Source organism: Notolepis coatsorum (assembly GCF_963971535.1).
Source record: "Notolepis coatsorum genome assembly, chromosome: 1".
Lineage (NCBI taxonomy): Eukaryota > Metazoa > Chordata > Actinopteri > Aulopiformes > Paralepididae > Notolepis > Notolepis coatsorum.
This window is the reverse complement of record NC_140165.1, coordinates 156,219,167-156,240,858: the sequence shown is the minus strand read 5'-3', so window position 1 is coordinate 156,240,858 and position 21,692 is coordinate 156,219,167. Positions and strand designations below refer to the sequence as shown.

General features: G+C 42.5%; 1 protein-coding gene across 1 annotated transcript in view; it reads right to left on the bottom strand.

Moving 5' to 3' along the window:
- Positions 1–21,692, bottom strand: part of susd2 (sushi domain containing 2) — a gene marked incomplete at its 5' end in the record, with an annotated part of 84,149 nt that overhangs the window by 25,171 nt on the left and 37,286 nt on the right. The gene's annotated exons all lie outside the window — the stretch shown is intronic.

The window sequence follows — 21,692 nt, the reverse complement described above, 5'->3', positions numbered from 1 at the left end:
TGGCTGAGACTGTATTTTGTACGGTTGGCTGGCTGGCTGTTGTGGATTGGGGTAGCCAGCTAGCTGGCTGGAAGTTCGTAGTGCAGTAGCTGGCTAGCTGGCTGTTGTTAAAGGTAGCCAGCTGACAGTTCGTAGTGCAGTAGCTGGCTAGCTGGCTGTTGTTAAAGGTAGCCAGCTGGCAGTTCGTAGTGCAGTAGCTGGCTGGCTAACGTTGGCCAATATAGCTGTAACTGAACACCAATGATGCTAGCCTTATGTGATCTTATGAGTTTCAGTTCATAGAAAAATACTTTGACTATAATGGTCAGAAGTAAATTAACTTAGATGCTGTTATGCTTAACACACATTCCTGGTGAATTGAAAATGGGGGACCCCGATGTAAACAAGACTAAAGTATTTTTCTGGTCTGCATCCTCTTAGCAGTCGTTTTGTATTGAGCCATACTGTATTGTACCCATTCTGCAATCTGTTAATAAAGTTCTCAATCAAAGTACTATTAACATTACTTAATTTCTAAGATTCGATTAGATAATTTAGTTATTTTTAAATGTCTGATCTAAAGAGAAACAAAGGGTTTTAAAAGTGTTATATTTCTCTTCTCTTATAATACCAGAGAGAAGGTGAGGAGAATCGACCAGCAACAAAAGCCAAAAAATTATAATAAAATGTAATAAAGAAATTTACATTTTAAGATTAAAATCTTTTCCCTGTGGTATCGAAAATGGTATCGAATATCGATACTTTTCAAGGTATCGTATCGAAGTTAGAAATTCCAGTATCGTGACAACACTAGTGGCCTTGTAGTTGGAGAGATTAGCTCAAGATAGACAGACATGACATTACATGATCTTCCCTCAGGCCTTCCGCCTGGTGGAGATAACTATAGTAAAACCTCTGTATAAACTATAGAGATTACACACAGAATTACTATAGTGATTCACAGAGGTGTGGACTCGAGTCACATGACTTGGACTCGAGTCAGACTCGAGTCACGAATTTGATGACTTTAGACTTGACTTGATCAAAACAAAAAAGACTCTGACTTCGACTTTGACTTTAACACCAATGACTCGTGACTTCACTTGGACTTGAGCCTTTTGACTTGAGAAGACTTGATACATTCCCCCATGCCCAACGATTAAAAATTATGTTATTAAATGTGCCGTGAATTAATTCATTTCCAGCTAATATACACGTAATTCACGCAGCCGGCTCGCGTGTATATTTTCCCTAACGGAGTTGCACTTCCGCGTTCGTCTTCTGTCACCTGCGGAGATTGTGGGCGTGTTTTATTCTTTCTTTGTTTACTTGAGACTGTCATGGCAGCGCCCAGCGTTACACATGATATTGGATATCCTCATTATTTCTATTTTGTTGAGCACAAAGAAAATAACATTTTAGTTAAATGTAAATTGTGTCTTGGCTCAAAGAACCTATCTACTGCCCACTTTGTGTGAAAACATCCGACAGCATCCAATCAATTTGCGCGAGAGAAGAAGTGACGTTACGAACGTTAATAACGACGGATTCAGTGGAAAATTATACCAAAGATTGCTTCTTTGCTTATAAAAACTACGTGGTGGTGGTCAACAAAAAACGAATTGCAGTATGCAAAACGTGCGGCTCGAAAATCACAGATGGAGAAGCCACAACTTCATTTGAAGCTGCACAAATCGGTAAGTAACTCGGCTTGCTATTGATTGATTGATTGCAAACGTTATTAACAGATTCCAGAATGGGTACAGTACAGCTCAATACACACAATTGTTAAGGGGATGCAGACCAGAGAAAGACTTTCGTCTTGTTTACATCAGGGTCCGCCATTTTCAATTCATCATAACATATCTACACACACGACATACAGATAGACAGTACTGCTACATCTATACATTTATGACATACCAGATTTACAAATACAGTACTGTTTGTGATACAAAAAGAGTCTAAAAAGAGAGTACATTTGACGTAGAAACTGTACATTGGAGGAGGTTGGGTAGGTGGGGTGGGGGGGGGGGACTGTACATTGGATGTGGTTGGGTGGGTGGGGGGGGTTAGGTAGGCGGGGTGGGGGAAACTGTACAAGCAAAACTGTACATTGGAATATCGACAAAACCATACTTGGTTCTAAGGAGAGGGTCTCGTGTATTCTTGGGTTAGGTCATTTACTGTACATTGGAGGGGGTTGGGGTAGGACATTTACAGGGGCCAGTTTCGAATTGCAGTCTCCCGTAGGTGTTCTTTGAGAGTGGTTTTGAAAGTGGGTAGTGATTCACATTCCTTTACAGCTGTGGGTAGAGCATTCCACATTGATGTGGCATAATTGCTAAACGTGTTTAGTCCCTTGTTTGAGCCGAATCTGGGTTTAACATGATTTGTGGATCTCCCTCTGGTGTTGTGGTCGTGGTATTCACTGACCTTTGGGAAGTATTTTGACATGTACATGGGTATCTTAGTGTATCTTGTAGACCAGGCCCATTGCAAGTTGCTGTACTCTGTCTTCTACTCTAAGCCATCCTAGGTAGTCAAAGTGGGCAGGGGTGAGGTGGGTTCTAGGAGTAAGGTCAAGTAGTAGTCTGACCAGTTTGTTTTGTGATGTTTGTAATTTTTTTTTTAGCGCCTTTGAGGTACTTTGGTACCATGAGGTGCAAGCATAGTCGTAGTACCCTTGAATGAGTGCTCCTGCCAGAGTCTTCAGGGTATTCTTGTTTACCAGAGAGGAGATCCGGTACAAGAATCTAGTTCGTTGGTTGACTTTTTTGATTACATTGGATGCCATTTTGTCACAGGAAAGATTTGCTTCTAGGATGGAACCTAGGTATGTAATTTCGTCTTTCCTTGTGACAATATTGTCACCCACTGTAACTGAGAGAGCCATCGACACAGTCAGTGTGGTAACGTTATCATTACATCCTAGATTGATACACGGCTGGCTAGGCAGTTGGTAGTCATATAAAATAAAACAATCAGCAATGTCTCGGTTGATGAATGGCCAGCAGTAGTCTAACAGTACTGCTGCTCCTTAATTTTTTTTTATTGATTGACATTTGTATTAACAGATTGCAGAATGGGTACAATACAGTACGGCTCAATACAAACAATTGAAAAATACTTTTGTCATTGATCCAAGGTAGAGAGAGAGAACTCTCACACGAAATAGGCCCTACCTAATTCTAATACCTAATAAACTACCTAATATACGAAATGCAGAGATGCCTTGTCATTTTAGTACAGATTTTTTATACCCCAAAATGTATATGTAGCAGCCTGAATATTCTACAAAGTATTCAGAAGTGCTAACTAACTGTTACTTTCCCTGTGTGTGTATAACGTGTGATTAACAGTGTTCCTTTGGATAGCTTAACAGTGTTCCTTTGGATAGCTTGCCCAGTCTAACGACGAGGTGAGGTGCTACTCTTCTCCGGCTGCAGTATGGATTACTAACAATAACATTGAGCCCTTTTTCCCTTTCTGGAGCGGTCCTTGAGTGGGACCAGTGGAGGTTGCCAGCAGGGGGCGGAGTGGCAGTGGTGGCAGGTGGAGCGGTGGAGAGAGGAAAGCAACGAGGAAGAGGGAGTTACCTGGGAGCGAGAGTAACAGGAAGCTCTCTTCGGCATTGGACTTGACCGTGATCAGTCGCAGTTACAGTGGGCGGGTGCTCAAACAAGCCCCCGTTGTTGGAGAGCCCCGTCGGAACGAGCGACGGGTGATAAGAAGAGAGCCCCGTTGGAACGAGCAGCGGGTGATGAGAAGTACTTGCTAGTGACGGGTTATCCTAGAAGTATCAGCGATAGTGTGTGAGTAAGAGATACAGAACCGAAGGACTAATGTCTAGAGTTAACGAGACTAACGTCTAACGTTAGCGGGTTATAGTAGTTACTGTGTGCGGTGTATTAGTATGCTGCTAGCGGCTCCGTCTGACTTGAGTAGACTACCGGGCGCGCGGCGATGAAGAACCGGTGGTATAGCCAGCCACATTGCGTTAGTATACAACCGATATAGCAGGAGGGTGCATTCCGACCCGAAGCTTAGCTGTGTTTAGGGTAGCAACAGTATTAGCTTGCGCGACAGCAGCAAGCCAGCAACAGCCAGCGGTGGACGTCTCCCCGACGGTAGAGGACGCCTCTTCCACCAGCAGAGGACGCCATCCAGCACGCTCCTCCAGCTAACCACTGCCTATGCTGTTCACCCAGCCTACTGGCTGTGCTCGCAGGATCGCCAACGCCATCTTGTCACCTGTGGTGACAAGGGTGGGTCCGCCATCTTGGCTAAGTACTAACGATACCACGTGTATCAACAGCAACGTCCATTCAAGTGAACGCTAACAACCAGTGTCTAAGGGGTACCCCGAACAATTTAAGCCGGCTTAGGTTAGGTTTTCTTTTGGTAACGTGGGCCCACATTTACTTGGTTTTATTTTGTTATTGATTATTTGATTATTTGGTTATTTGAATTCCCAATGTTTCTCTACTTCATGCCTGGGTTCCCCTAGTACAAGCGGGGTGTTTTCATGTATTGAGCATGCGGTGCCTATGGTGGGAAGAGCTTCCCCTACATTATAACAGTGAGAGCACCCGGTGCCAATTATGAATAAATGACAGTGTTAATTGTAATGGATAACATGCCCAGGCTTCAGTAAAAGTGGACTTGATTGGGATCATTGTCTGTGTGTCTGTTTCTTCCGTTTTCCATTTGCTATTCTAACCCCTGGGTAAATATTGTGACTGCATAATTATTTAACCCTTACACCCCATTCACAGAATAGCATTTGAAGGGTCTATACAGGTGGTCAAGGAAGGGTACTGCTTAAAGGGAAGCCCAATAATACTATTGAACTGACAGTCACTGGGTGTGGGAGGGCTGTCGGAGGTACTGGGGGAAGTGAGGGTGTGTGGGGAGCTATTGCTGACCGCCTTGGAAGGCGAGAGAGACCAGAGTACCAGTCCCCAGGTTAGTAAATCCTGGGCCCCATCCACTCCAGCTGCAAGCCCTCCAGAACGACGTTTCGAGCCAAATACGGGGGTACATATAGGTCCAATACTATAGTATCCTACTACCCAGTGTCTGTGTACTACTACTCCCACAAGCAGGGATAATCCACCCTTCTACATATAGATATGATTTTTTATACCCCAAAATGTAGACTAGTTAGTTGAACCGAGGTCTGCTATTATGGATCATGTGCCATAGACTGTATACAGGGCAGGCAGACGTTAAATAAATTATTGGTCCAAGTGGGAAGACAATATGTTGGTTATTGTTATCCTACCTTTAAAATGGATATGGTGATCCTTATTCTTTTTTTCTCTCAATATACTCCTGAACTGGTTTTCTCAAGCAGCTCTTGCCCAAATGTATCTAGTTGTGAGACTAACCCTGATTCTGAATATTATGACATTTATAGAAATTAGATTATGTTTTGCCAAAAGTTGATAACGATTTTCTTTGGTGATTTATTTTTTTGGTGATTTTTATTATGACTTGTTTAGGACTCGAAACTCAAAGGTTAGGACTTGGGACTCGACTTGGGACTTGTCAGTCTTGACTTGGGACTTGACTCAGGACTTGCCTGTCTTGACTTGGGACTTGACTCTGGACTTGAGTACCAAGACTTGAGAGTGAGACTGACTTGAGACTTGCAAAACAATGACTTGGTCCCACCTCTGGTGATTCACAATAGTATTTCTATAGTGAAATATTATTGAAATTTAAAGTGAATCACTATAGTATTTCTGTGGTTTTACCATAGAAATACTACGGCATTACTAGATCAAATATCCCTGCCAGATCGTCTGAGTTCATAAGCTTTGCTATAGTTCACCCCCCCCCCCCCCCAAACATGCACGCACGCACGGACACACACACACACACACACACACACACACACACACACACACACACACACACACACACACACACACACACACACACACACACACACACACACACACACACACACACACACACACACACACACACACACACACACACAGGGTAGAGGTTTGCCTCCAAGACGTCACTCTCTTACACTCTTAGAGGAGATTCACAATATACAGATTACTATACTGTACAACACATAGCAGCAGCAGCTCTGGTAGAGAGAGGTGTCCAAAGCAATTAGACTCTGCTTCAACAACCCTTGGCTCCTGGGAGCAGGTGTGTGTGTGTGTGTCTGTGTCTGTGTGTGAGTGTCTGCGTGTGTGTGTGTGTGTGTGTGTGTGTGTGTGTGTGTGTGTGTGTGTGTGTGTGTGTGTGTGTGTGTGTGTGTGTACGCGCGCGCGAGTGTGTGTGTGTCTGTGTGTGTGTGTGTGTGGGGAAAAGGTCTGGAAAAATAAATGGGGTAGAAGACATCTGAAGTCCCACAACGCACACACACACACAGACATGCACACACACAGACATGCACACACACACACACGTGCACACACACACACACACACACACACACACACACACACACACACACACACACACACACACACACACACACACACACACACACACACACACACACACACACACACACACACACACACACACACACACACACACACACACATACACACACACACACACACACACACACACACACACACACACACACACACACACACACAGACACCTGCTCCCAGGAGCCAAGGGTTATATATATATATTATACCACGACCCCATTTTATTTAGGATTTTCTTTTGGCGACCTGCGCAGGTGATTGATTGAATGAAAATGTTAGTGACAGATTGCAGAATGGGTACAATACAGTACGGCTCAATACAGACAATTGTTAAGGGGATGCAGACCAGAGAAAGACTTTCGTCTTGTTTACATCAGGGTCCCCCATTTTCAATTAATAATGAATTGTAAGTAAGGGTGCAATTAGCACCGTGCAACCCATTCTTTGTGGATCTAGCCCTTAACACATTCAGTGCCATGCCCCTTTGACCATATTAGGGCTACCGTGCCAATAAGGAAGTCAATGGGAGGTCGGGGAAATTTGCGAAGGCTTAAACTATATCTTAAATTATGGCTATAGGTCTAAAACACCCCTCGCTTATCAATGACTTGCTTGCAGTCAACATGTACATTTCCGTTTTATACCGTTTTGAATACGAGTATAGTTTTGGAGAGTTCTAGTAATTCCAGAGAAATTCCGCGATAATAGCTCTTTAGTGGAATACACAAAACACGTTGTCATTTTTCGGCTGATTTATGAATAGTTTTCAAATAAACGCTAGATTATATGTGTATATGTGTACTTATGCACGCTAGAGAAGCGGGCTGAAACATTTATTATCCATGCCGTGCTTAGCGCTAATGTTACGCACACACACACACACACACGTTGTGATCGCTGTGAAAAAAACATCTGATTAACCCAAAACTGGTAAAATAGAGTCCTTACCTCACATCAGATGTTCTGCAAAAGGAATATCCAATTCCTGATCGCCATTCCAAATATTGATCGCGTTTATTGATCCAACGTTATAGTCCAAAACACATAATCGAAAGCTGCTCCCAGCCTCCCAAGTGAATGTGGTAACAGATACTGCTTGCCAGAGAAGGGAAAACCCCGGACTGGACTTTTTTTCTGATGCACATGCCCACCCAATCCAATCCAATGATGTGCAATACCATCTGGGAGACGATAGGCGGCGGTATTTGCCCTTTTCGAGCTCAGACCCATTCCCAATGATAACGTCAGGCTGGATCTAAAGTAAACAACATCCGCTCTCTGATGCCCAGCTCTTCCTCTCTGTTTCCCCCTGCCTCTAACCCGCCACCTGAGAGCTTGCCATCTCTCCCATGTTTCACTGAGGTTCAGCAGAGCCACATTGAAAAAACCCTCAGAGGAATGAAACCATCCACCTGCACCCTGGATCCCATTCCAACTGCCCTGCTCAAGTCAAACATCCCCAGCATCAGCCCAATCATCACCCAGGCTGTTAACCTCTCCCTTCAAACTGGCCATATCCCATCTGCCCTCAAAGTTGCCATCATCAGCCCCCTCCTAAAGAAGCCCACCCTGGACCCGAAGGTTCTTGCCAACTACAGGCCTATTTCGAACCTTTCCTTCCTATCCAAGGTTTTGGAAAAGGTAGTTGCCTCCCAGCTCCAGGACCACCTTAAAAATAACACCCTGTTCGATAAGTTCCAGTCAGGCTTTCGTTCATCCCACAGCACGGATACAGCTCTGCTCAGGGTGACGAATGACCTTCTAATGACCGCTGATGCAGGATCACCATCACTCCTCATCCTCCTCGATCTGACAGCGGCGTTTGACACTGTGGACCACACCATCCTCCTGGAGCGCCTCCACAACACTGTTGGACTGTCGGACCATGCACTACAATGGTTCCAGTCCTACCTCTTAGCCAGGACTGAATATGTCTCACTTGGAGGACACAAGTCCAGGCTGCTCGATGTCACCTGTGGTGTTCCGCAGGGGTCGGTTCTTGGTCCCATCCTATTCATCACCTACATGCTCCCCCTCGGTTGTGTCATCGGCAGACATGGAATGTCCTTCCACTGTTATGCCGATGACACACAACTCTACATAAAAACAGCCCCAAACCCCTCTGCAGCTCTGTCATGCCTCACCATCTGTCTTGGGGAGATAAAGGCATGGATGAACAGCAACTTCCTCCAACTAAACAGCAAAAAAACCGAGGCACTTCTAATTGGCACCCCTCACCAGGTTCAGTCTTCATCCATATCACATCTCACCTTTGACGGCCAGGTAATCCCCCTCTCCCCCTCAGTCACAAATCTGGGGGTTCGATTTGACCCCCACCTGACCTTCAACATCCACATAAAACACCTCTGCAAGACATCATTCTATCACATAAAAAATATATTAAAACTCCGTCCCACTCTAACCCTGTCAGATGCAGAGAAGCTTGTCCATGCCTTTATCTCCTCAAGACTGGACTACTGTAACGGACTCTTCATCGGGATTCCTGGCAAGAGCATCCAAAAGCTGCAATACATCCAGAACAGCGCTGCCAGGATCCTGATGAGAGTCCGTAAACACGATCACATAACCCCCATCCTCCACTCACTACACTGGCTCCCCGTCTCATCCCGGATCAATTACAAAATCCTGATGATCACCCATAACTGCATAAACGGACACGCACCCCTCTACCTTCAGGAACTCATCACTCCACAATCCTCCACCCGCACCCTCAGATCCGCAGGTAGCCTGCTCCTTCAGGTCCCCAATACCCGGCTCTGCACCATGGGTGACCGAGCCTTCTGCACCACGCCTGTGGAACAGCCTCCCCATCCAGCTGAGGGCACCACAGAGCCTGGACTCTTTTAAAGCAGGCCTGAAAACCTACCTGTTCAAAAAGGCCTTTGACTGTTAGCTTTTTATTTAAATTTTCTTGTGCTGTTGTTTTTAAATTGTCTGTTTATACTATGTTTTTAATTAACTATGTTCTATTTTTATCTTATTTTTATTCTGTATTTTATTTTATTTGTTTTACTAATAACAATATTTTTTTTTAACTATGTTTTAACCCTGTAGTGTAGCACTTTGGGATCCCAGCGAACAAAAAGTGCATTACAAATTCAATCTATTATTATTATTATTATTATTATTATGAAAAATGAATGGATATTGCTAATAAAAGAAATAACGATTAAAACCAGAGTTTTCTCGTTTTTTCTCTGGCCTTGGCACTCAACGCATGGCGAGTTAAGCCGACTAATCTCGTCGTTGGCACTGAATGTGTTAATGGGAAGGGTGTGCTTGTACATTTGAACACAGTTCCATGATACGTGGCTGCGTTGTGCTGAGAAAGAGGCGGAGATCCGCTTCTACTCTGAGGTGAGATCTGTATTAATTACAGAGGTACTGTATGTTGATGCGAAGGGGACAAGCTTTCTCAGCGCAGCATTACACAACACTGGGTACTCGTTCCGGACTGATATCCAGAACTTTGCAAGGGCCTGTCCAGTGAACTTGACTTTCAGTAGCTCGTCACACGAAAGATCAATGAGCGCCTCCTGCTCAGACAGTGGGAGGCCTGTTACGTCATGCGTAATGAACGGATCTTGGATCCAGTTGTCCAAATTGTCCGTGCTCTCTCTTTCGGGAAAATAGTTCCGAAATTGTTCAATGAGCTATGTGGCTACAGATGATGGGCTTCAAATCATCAAGCAACATTCTGTGTCTATCAGTGTCTGTATATTAGGTGTTGTGGGCCAGCAGTCCCTTGCGGGTTCATTGTTAAATGTTACCTATGTTTATCAGTCGTGTATTGTTCCTGTCTTGTAAAGTAAACTGTTATCATCACCACGTCGACTTCTGTCTCATCTATCATCGTTATTTACTCTGCCACCTGGGTTCACCATGCCGAAGAAGCATAATCGTAACATGCGCAGGATGTAGTGAGATGTGTATTGGAATACTGTGAACCCACTGTCACCTACCCGCGACCTCACTTTGGGTCGCAACCCATAGTTTGAGAACCAGTGCTTTATAGTCAAGGAGAGTGACCTTTAAGTCCAGCATGCTCTCTGTCTCCATACCCCGTTTCATCCAACGCCTATGTTGTAAAGAGGTTACAGAAACACAAACAAGGATTAAGGATGTTTCGGATAAATAAGCCTTTCAGAGATGGATGGGGTAGCGAATGCCTTTGACATATTACATTTAGAAATCTGTGAGCAAATGTGTGTCTCTGTGTGAGAGAGACAACTCTGTGTGAAAGAAACAAAGACAGAGAGAGAAAGAGAGACACACCCAATGATCACCTTCAATCTTATCAGCAAGCGCACTAATCTAATCTAATCTCTGCTACATAGAGGAGTGAATCTAAGTAATCTAAGTAATGACCTCTACTACAACGATACAAATGATCCAGATTTTGAACTGTAATTATCTTATATAATCACAATCACAGGATGAATTGATTATTGCAGCAGCCCTACTTAGGGGAACACTAATCTATATAAACAAATATCTGCATATGAATGTAAAATCTGTAGGCAAGGGACAGGATTTTGTTATGGGAAGCTACTACCTAGTAGTATTGACCAATCACGTTTGAGCGGGATTTTTCCATTGGGCGAAATGTCGCCTCGACCTAAAACACAGACAAAAAGTATTGTGTGGAAAAACGTTTGACGTTTGTAATAAAATAATCAAATTGACTTTGTCTCTCAACTCCAACTCCATTCTCGCATCTCAAGTTGCTAATCGGACTGTAAACAATGGTCCTCATTCTCGAACGTGTTCATAAGTGCCTTGGTAAATATCTATGTAAATAAAGTCGATGGGTTCCGAGATTGGAGGAACACGGAGAGAAACAAACAAACAAAAGACAAATAAAGCAGAGACAGGCAAAGAAACCGGTTTACCTCATTCACTTCACTGCCATCTTTGTTTTCGTAGATCACTATGAACAGTGAGCAGATGACACATTCATTGCCATATATTTCCAAATATGAAAGCTACGGTTGTGAAAAACAATCTGAGTAGAGCGCACCACTCTCTGTAGGGCCTTCTTACATATATATATATAGCCTACGGCCTGCGGTGGGCGTAATGAATGAACGCAGTATGGCTTATTATTCCATAATTAAGCCTATACTGTTCATTCGTAGGCGCACACAAGACTTGTTATGGAATATTAATGCAGTCTATTTCCACCGATTAGCTTTAGTTCTTATTTATTTATCCACTGTCATTTCAGTGTTGGTGTATAGGCTATATAGTGTATTTCAATATAAGTTTAATTGATTAATGATATATTCGAAGGAATGCAGGTTTATAGCTATATCAACCCCCTCCAATGTACAGTAAATGACCAAGTATGGTTTTGTCAATATTCCAATGTACAGTTTTGCTTGTACAGTGTAAGTCTATCCCCCACCCACCCCTCCTACCCAACCTCATCCAACAGTTTCTACGTCAAATGTACTCTCTTTTCTGGACTCTTTTTGTATCACAAACAGTACTGTATTTGCAAATCTGGTATGTCATATAGATGTAGCAGTACTGTCTATCTGTGTCGTGTGTGTCATATATGTTATGATGAATTGAAAATGGGGGACCCTGATGTAAACAAGATGAAAGTCTTTCTCTGGTCTGCATCCCCTTAACAATTGTATGTAATTGAGCTGTACTGTACTGTACCCATTCTGCAATCTGTTAATAAAGTTTTCAATCAATCAATCAATCAATCAATCAATCAATCAATCAAACAAAGGTCTGTCCCATTGTATACCAATCAATGGGATACATTGCATGTTGACCTGCATTCTTTAAAATGTATATAATTAATCATTAAAACAGATGTGTAACAAATAAGAAATACAAATTCCACAGAAGGCATTAAATAATAATTATTTTCAATCATTTCACAATAATTGCATAATTGTGTTTGAATATCTGAGTAATTAAAGTAACTATACATTTGTCCAAAATAGCTGGTTCAGATATGGTTAAGCAGCTGCCCTGTGATCAGATGAATCCATATTATTTATTTTTCCGACATCAAATGCGTAATTTCTTATCGTACAAATAGTCATATTTATTTTAATTATGATTAAGTAATTAATTCCAAGGAGGCCTGTAGCGTTGACATGAAGGAATCACTATGAGAACACAGTCTGTCAAGTTAATAACATTTTCAATTACTCAATCAATCATAAGACTGCTCCTCAGCACTCTTAAATCTGCTCTCAGCCACGATCAAATCTGATCTCAGGAAAATTTGGGGACTCGCGCTCCCAGCCCTAATATGTCTTAAATGGGCCGAAATCTGGCTGAGACGAAATTTTTGGTTGTAAATTCGTTCGGGAATGAGACCCACTGTTGTGTCGAAACGTCAGTAATATTTTTGCACCTCATTAAAGTTTTTTAAGATGATTTGTGTGCTCCAGTACCTTCCTTTTTGATGATTACTATGGTACTATGGAGTAGTAGCACCTAATCTGAACAGGTTTAGCATGTAAACTCTCTCAAGTTTAATCAATTTGTTGATTTCATTGACAAATCTGTAGAATTGTGTTTTCAAATCTAGTGCTTACCAAATATGCGCTCATAATTTCTCTGGAAATTACTCGTTCAGCATGGGAAAAAAGCCTAAAAAAGGACTAACAAAGTGGACTGATTAATGGACTAAAGAAGGGACACACACTGCTTCACAAAGGCTTCGGTGCCCGGGGGATGTGGGCTGGTTTACATTGTCTCCTTACTGCCCTTGTCTGGCATTTCAGTGGCTCCCTCTACACGACATGCGTTCGCACACAACGTTGGTTTCTCTCTCCCTCTCTCTCTCACAGCACCTCAGTGTCTCTCTCTCTCTCTCCCTCCCTCTATCTCACACCCCCTCAGTGTCTCCTTCCCTCTCTCACACCCCTCAGTGTCTCCTTCCCTCTCTCTCTCACACCACCTCAGTGTGTCTCTCCATCACTCTCACACCCCTTCAGTGTGTCTCTCTCCATCTCACACCACCTCAGTCTCTCTCTCTCTCTCTCTCTCTCTCTCTCTCTCTCTCTCTCTCTCTCTCTCTCTCTCTCTCTCTCTCTCTCTCTCTCTCTCTCTCTCTCTCTCTCACACCACCTCAGTGTCTCTCTCCATCTCTCTCTCCCTCATCGGCAGTGCCTCAAGGGGATTCAGGGAGAGGTCCAGAGCCGGAAGATTTTGTAGGACTTTCTTTCAACTTTCTTTTTCTCTCTCCCGCTTTTTCCTCTCCTTCTATCCCTCCATCCTCAGCAGCTGTCACCTCTCATTTTAATCACTTTCTTCTTCACCTCCTCCACCCAAGGAACTCCATTAACATCATAGCACCATTTATGACGAGGGGAGTGTTTGATTTGTATGGATCTGAAACCTCCACCAGGGCTATTGTTTTTCGGGGGAGCATGACGATGCCCCGGGCCAAGCTCCTCGGTCAGCCCCCCCCCCCCCTTTATATTCCCTCAGATCTTAAGACACAAGGACTTTCTCTCCAGCTCCACTTGTCGTCATCATGGAGGCTTGATCGTCATCATGGAGGCTATCATGCAATGCTATTAGCCATGTAACGGGAGTACTCTTCCTGCCGCGTCTATTGTTTTACCAACGGATTTCCAGTTCCGCGTTCGCGTTCTGCGATCTGATTGGCCACTGACGTACGCTAGTTCTGCCCCCCGGTAAGTTCCCCACGCCAGTTCTGCACGCCCAACTCTGCGGTAAACAGCTGTTTCCGTGTTTCCGCCTATGACTTTATGTGCGCTAAAGTGCGGTAAGTTTAAAGTGCTTAGAAATGCCGGTTCATCGGGCGGTTAGGTGGCGTAGCGGAGATTGCGTTCGTCACCAACCCCGGAGACGCTAGGATTCGCCTGTTCGAATCCAGCTCACAGCTCCGGGGTTGTCACCAGCTTGGCTGGCCGTTCACACTAATACAATTGGCAGTATTAGAGGGTGGGAGAAGCTGGCGGGGTGGGTCCGGGTCGTTGTAAACAGCGACTCCTACAGTTCGGTCGGGGCGCCTGCTAAGCGCGGATGGGACCTGAGTGGGATAGTGTGATCCTTCCACACGCTACGCCCTCTCAGGGAGGATCCGCGCTGCCAGGTGAAAAGAAGCGGTGATTGGCTGGACGTGTGTCGGAGGAAGCACGTGGTAGCCTCCACTCTCCCAGACCGACTGTGGGGGGTAAGTGCGCAGCGACCAGGAAGGGGATTGGGAATTGGCATACGACTAACATTGGGATGGGAGAAAAATCGGAGGAAAATGGAGGGGGAAAAAGACCAAAAAAAAAAATGCCGGTTCATTCATGCTTTGACTCGGGCACAATTCCTGACAGGATTTTATAATATTGTAGCTTGACAATTTTTTATATGATGACACGATCACAACAAGAAACGACGCTCTCAGCTGAGTCAAGAAACGACGCTCTCAGTTGAGTCGGTCAGTAGTGTGAAGCACCTGCTGCATAAGATGACTGCACTTAGCACTGACTGAGAAAGTACATATTACAGTTCTACTTTGACGTTTTAATGTTGGACCAAAGCATTGCATGTAATTAGAATACAGTCTTTTTTTCTCAACGCTTCAATAGGTAGATCTTGCCTTCACCAAAAAAATTAAAGTGATCTTGGGCTTAAAAAGGTTGGTGACCACTGGTGTAGACCTAGAGGCTACATATGCTATTAGTTATTCAATGTATGCACATACAGAACAGGTATGTGGCATTTCACATACAGTTAAAGAATGACATAGGAGTATAGCCATGCATAAGACTTCCATGGCCAATGCGGTTGTTGTGTTTGTTGATGATTGTCTGTTCTTTCATGTTCTGCATGTATGTTTTTAAAATAAATGCCCAGTCACGTGCTTTGTCGCCACCTGTCAATCTGTTCTGTTATTAGCCTACACCAAGGTCCTTGATGGAAATAAGTTGATATAGACTTTATTCTGTCAACCTTGACAATGTATGGTTAATGCTATTGATGTAGACCAGTGGCGTCGTTAGCCCTGGGCTTCCGGGGCTTTAGCCCCGGATGTTTTTCTCCTAGCCCCGGAGCTTTAAAAGAAATAATAAAGAAAATTAGTTTACATTTTTTTTTTTTTTAAGATGTCAGCATCCCCATTGTCTGTGCTGAATGTTTGTTAGTGTTTGGTATTTTTTGTTAGTTTTTAGTACTTTTAAACATCCATTTTTAGTAAGTAGTTTTCATTTGATCCTATAATTTTTTCATTCACCGATTTGTGGACTTTTTTTTTGGTGTCCTGAAAGGCGCGTTATAAATCAAATGCATTATTATTATTATTATTATTATTATTATTATTATTATTATTATTATTATTATTATTATTATTATTATTATTATTATTATTATTATTATTATTATTATTATTATTATTATTATTATTATTATTATTATTATCATCCAGGAGGGAAAAGACACTGGATAGTAGGGACTGCATCTCTGCCTGTCCTGACCAGGAAACACTTTGCAACTGTGGTCTCCTCTGGCAATAGTTGGATATTGTAATGTGTGGCGAGGGGTTGCAGCAATTCCACTGAGAGAAACTGGTCTGAGGCTGGATAACATGCCTGTATGCCTCTCATAAGTTGTTCTCCAACTCATGAGAACCTGCTCTCAAGCTCTTGCAGCATTCTGTCGAGGACTGGATAGAACAGTCTCTGTCTCAGCTGATCTCCTGAGCTGAGGTCTGAGCTTGTGCCACAAGATGACTCAACTACATACTCGTCCATCCTTTTCTGCTTCCTCCTTTGGCTGGTAGTATGTTCCTCAATCCAAAGGCCATTACATATGGCCTTTGTCCTGTCATACATGTCCACTGCCATCTCTGAGGTGTGATAACCTTTGAGTGTGTCCTGCACTGTGCTTTTAAATAGTACAGATAGGTATTGAAGATGTGCACTTTAACGCAGCAGCACCTGGAGCCATCCATACCCATGTCCAGTGTCCACTGACATGACAAAGACATGCTCATGATACTGTGATAAACTATAAGCTTTAATCGAACCCTGGTTCATTTCCTCGGATAGTCCGGTTGGTTTGGGGTGGTGTGAAAGCTCATTCACTCTTGCAAGTGAACCCTGCTGCGGTTCATTTGAGATGTGAATGCAAAGCGGACCAAAGGCAGGAAAAGACCCAAAAATCGAATCTTCTTTTTATGAGAAGACTGAAACATATGTATATAATGAAACACACAATACAGGTTTTTTTCGATTGCTTAAGCATGATTTTGAAAACGGGGCCCGGTGTTTCAAAACACCCAATTAGCACAACCACACACACAATTATCAGAACACCTCAGATCCTTTGCTAAATTAAACACTTGTCAAAACCATACACTAATATATAAAAACTACATTTTGTTACCATATGAAACACTTAATTCTGTTTGAACCAGTTACACACACTGCTGTGCTTAACCTAAAACACATTTAGCAAGTCTACTTCTCAGTGATTAGAGTACTGTAAGTGAAGTATGCAGAGAATGTGCAAATATACAATACATTCACCAAACACGACCAATACTGTAGACTGATGAAAATATAATTTACTTATCTACATATACCCAAATCAATGATGCAGACTGATGAAAAAAAAAATCTCTCCATATACCCAAATCAATGATGCAGACTGATGAAAATATAAATTTTCTCTCCATATAACCAAATCAGTCAACATTTCAACATGGAGAATCACAATAAAACATGTCCCAGTTTTCATGCTACTATGTGCATAAGCTCAGCAAATATCAGACAAACAAAAAATACTGTATCCAGTACAGGTTAAAATTACAGTAAAACTAAAACAATTTTGAAAAAAATTAAATAGAGTACAGAAAATACTAGACATTATCTCTTTGCCTAGCTGGATCTGGCAAGAGACATTTTTGTTGTGATTCTCCATGTTGACATGTTGACTGATTTGGGAAAATGGGAGAAAATGTATATTTTCATCAGTCTGCATCATTGGTTGTCTTGTGTAGTGTTTGGTGAATGTATTGTATATTTTCACGTTCTCTGTGTACAGTACTTCACTCTCCTTCCATTTTGGTTGAAGACAGGTGAACTCACCTGCTGCATTTTTATAGTGCTTAAACCTGATTGGTGTATCTACAATTAAGCAATGGTGTGTTTGTGCATCTGATGGCTGTGTTTAACCAATTGGCTCATATGTGTGGTAATTTGACATTCTGTGTCTAATGTAATGCAAGTGTATAGTGTTTTGCAAATCACTGTGTGTATTGTTTTGCAAAAAGTGTGAGGCTGACATTGTGCTTATAGGGGTGCAAATCTGGGCCTATGTTTTGCTCCTTGAGTGTAAGGTTTTGATAATTGTGTAATACTTTTGATTTGAGTGTTTATGCAATTGAAGACAACTGTAAAGACTAGAGATGAACTGTTTATTTCTTTTGTACATAGGCTGTGCATATGTTTGTTTATTTGCTTATGTGTATGATTCTTAACTGTGTTTTTATTTTGTTATTGGTGTATATGTGTGTATGTATGTACAGTATATGTATATATATATTATATATATGTATATATATGTGTATATATGTATATTTGTACTCCTGTTGGGGCCTCTTGGACCAGATCAATGTTTTATCTGGCTAAATAAAGGTTAAATAAATAAATAAGAAACTGATGATTTGGTCCTGTTAACTTTGAATTTTCTATGGGGACTGCCCAGATCCCTCTCATGGACATGAGAACCTCTAATGATTCTAGTTATTCAGTATTCATCTCTAATTACTCAAAAATTGTGTATTTCTGTGTTTAAAAAAAATTATAAAAAAGGGGGGGGGGGGGGGGGGGGCTGAAGCCCCCAATGTTTTCTAGCCCTAAAAACGCCCCTGATGTAGACTAATCAAAGTATTTGTAAATGCTTTATGTCTAATAAACTAGACTAAATATAGCCTATAGCACAGGTTTTTACAGCCTAATCTAAAACAGATTTTTTACACATTGGTTCAAACATGGTCACGGAAGCGTGACAACCCTACCATGTCATGTTGTGTCACAACAGAATGAGTAGGTGAGTGTTAGGCCTACAGAAAGTGTAATCTATTGATTGACTTGCATGACCTAGTCAATTCGGTAGAAGAGTCTGGTGGGCGAGATTATGCATGACCAGCCTGTGATCTAAAGAGCATATTACCTACAAATAGAATGCTCATGCGGTTTTTAGGCTATTCTTATGCCATGCTCACTCCGGCGTTAGAAGGTAGCCTAATAACTGGCATGTTTCAACACCAGTCGTCTGTCTTCTGATGTGGCTGCTGTAATGCAGGTGCGAGCAGGCTGCAGGCTGTTAGTAGAGTTGGGCGTAACTGGCGTAGGGAACTTACTGGGGGGGGGGCAGAACTAGCGTACGTCAGTGGCCAATCAGATCGTAGAACGCGGAACTGGAAATCCGTTGGTAAAAGAATAGACGCCTTCCTGCCAGGTAATGTAGGGTAGGAAAGATTTAAGTTAAGTTAGAAAACAAAGAAATTTATTATGAAAGGCCATTGTTCAGAAGAGGCTTTGTGCTAATCATCTGTCTTATGAGTAAAAACAACAACAACAACAAAACAATTCCTGCAATGATCAGGTCAGTTTTCATGTGGTGTCCTCCGTGGTGAACTCCGAAACAAAGGAATTATTAATTTCTCCACCATCTCATTACATGATCCACTCTAGTTTGGAAGTTGATTTAGCTTACACCACATAAAGCTTAATTCTCATTGGTAGCGCAAGGTCAGCTGCAACCGAGGTACATTTGTGCCAGTGATCACGTTCAGAGGCCATAATAGAGAGGAGCGTTTCGATTCAACAATTAAATTATGTGCTTATTCCACAAAACTGAACTTGGTTTTCCGGTCCCCGCGGTTCTCATTCTAAACAATCATTTCATTTCAAACCTTTATTTATACTCGTGAAAGCACTGAGGTTTCCCTCATTTACAGTGATGACGAGTTAACAAAGGACACAAATATCATAACAGTTAATAATTACAATGAATTACAATTACTACAATGATGGATTAAAAACAATTACATGATTCAGTACATAGGTCAAGTGCAATGCCTTTAAACTCCATGAATGACGGGAATATATCTAACTGATATGATCTTTAGTGATTGGCAGGACTTCAGTGGCGGTGAGAGGAGCCATTCGATCGGTGATCCCCTTTGACAGAAGGAACGTTCTGTCGTCTCTGCTGACAGGTGGCATGTCACCAGGAACTCATTAAGACAACCTTTCAAGAAGAAGACAAACTGGAAACGGCTGCCTTTGTTGTCGACCGGCAATGCTGTCATCATCTTTACTGCTGCTTAACTACAGTTTACCGGCTGTTTTATCCTGCTCAGTGCGACATGGTGACTCATAGAAGGGGAGGAGGAGGAGGAGGAGGAGGAGGAGGAGGAGGAGGAGGAGGAGGAGGAGGGGAGGAGGAATTGGTCGGGCCTCTATTTAGCTTTGTTTACACGGCCAGAAGTCACATTTGGATTGCGGAGGTAACAGCTGCCACTGAGCAGCTCAGGTCATGTTGACAGGTGTTAGCACTGATTTGTGTAATGAGAGTGCTAGAGCAAGTGGGATCATCGTCACATCTAAACAGGACCATATCTATGTTTGTGAGTGCGTGCGTGTGTGAGTGTGTGTGCGTTTGTGTGTGTGCGACCGTGCGTGTATGTGCGTAAACACCCATGACATGCAGCATATCAAAATATACATGTGGCAGGCTAAAATCCTACCTCCCCACACCCACAAAAAGTACACACGTGACGTGACGTGTGTACAGTATGTGTGAATTTTTTGTAATCTGCATACACATCTGCCTCTCTTGGCCTCTGTATAGAAAAGGCATTCTTTCTACAACCACCATATCATGTGAAAATGTTTCACATCTGTCACCACGCAAATAAATAACGCGGCTCAATTGCCCTGCCAATAATCTGACAACCGACTCCTAAATCAGCTTCTTTCAAATGCACTGCGGACGTGCACTTGACTCTGAGACCTCAGAAGAAATGCAACACGAGGCTTCAAATTTAAACAATATATCATACTGCTTCTTCTTCGGATGACTCATGACCAAAGACACATTGCCTGACATAATGACTACCATTCATATAAACAGGTTATGTTTACATAATTTATGGGACTAATACGTTTGCATACGGGTCAGGTACGGGTCAGGTTCTATTCTGTCCAGCTGTGGACCGGTAAGTGATATACAGAACAGTGGTAGGGCTCCAAATCTGATCCATCCTGATAGCTATGGAAAGGAGGATGTCTGAGGTTGTAGCCTAATGAAAAGAGGATAGAGATAAAGAACAAATGCAATAATAGACTCTAGTAAGTGGTTCTGAAGAACTCAGCTGAACCCATCAAGGGCTGGTGGGGGAGACTCAAGTCAGCTGGCTTCCTTCCGCTATTCCCCTCGCGAAAGTGATTATAACAATCGTTATTGTTATAACAATGAAAGGAAAGCTGTAGTATTCTTGACGATGCGTCGAAGAGTCCAGTATCACCCTCTCCTGTAAATCACTTCATCATTTAGGGCTAAAATACATCTGTGACCCTGCTTCCACCCTATGAACCCTCTAGACCTCTTCACCTGGGACCCGTCTGCTTACTGTTCCTAGAGTTATATTTATTATGCTAACACATAGTTGGAAAAGACTTACGGAAGATCTTAAGATCTGCCTCAACTCTGGCTACTTTCAAAAACAGGCAAAACTTTTATGTTCGCCGTTGCCTTGCATTTTATTGTAATGCGTGTTGATAATTACAGTCTGACTGTTAATTCACCTTTATCCTTTTTTTATGCTTTTTCTGTTGGTTTTTTTCATTGTTTTTTATGCTCTTTCCCTTTGATCTTGCACTTTGAATTGCCTCAGTGTATGATATGTGCTATACTATATAAATAAACTTGCCTTGCCTTGCTGATATGATGTACTAGAGTAAGTGGTAGCCTACATCTCAATAAAGTTTCCTCTCTTTGGTCCTGACCAGGCTCTTTCACAAAAAAAAAAGTGAGTTTGGTTAATGTACTGTAGCTGAGAGAAGCGGGTCTGGTGAGTTTGGTTAATGTACCGTAGCTGAGAGAAGAGGGTCTGGTGAGTTTGGTTAATGTACCGTAGCTGAGAGAAGAGGGTCTGGTGAGTTTGGTTAATGTACCATAGCTGAGAAGCGGTCTGGTGAGTTTGGTTAATGTACCGTA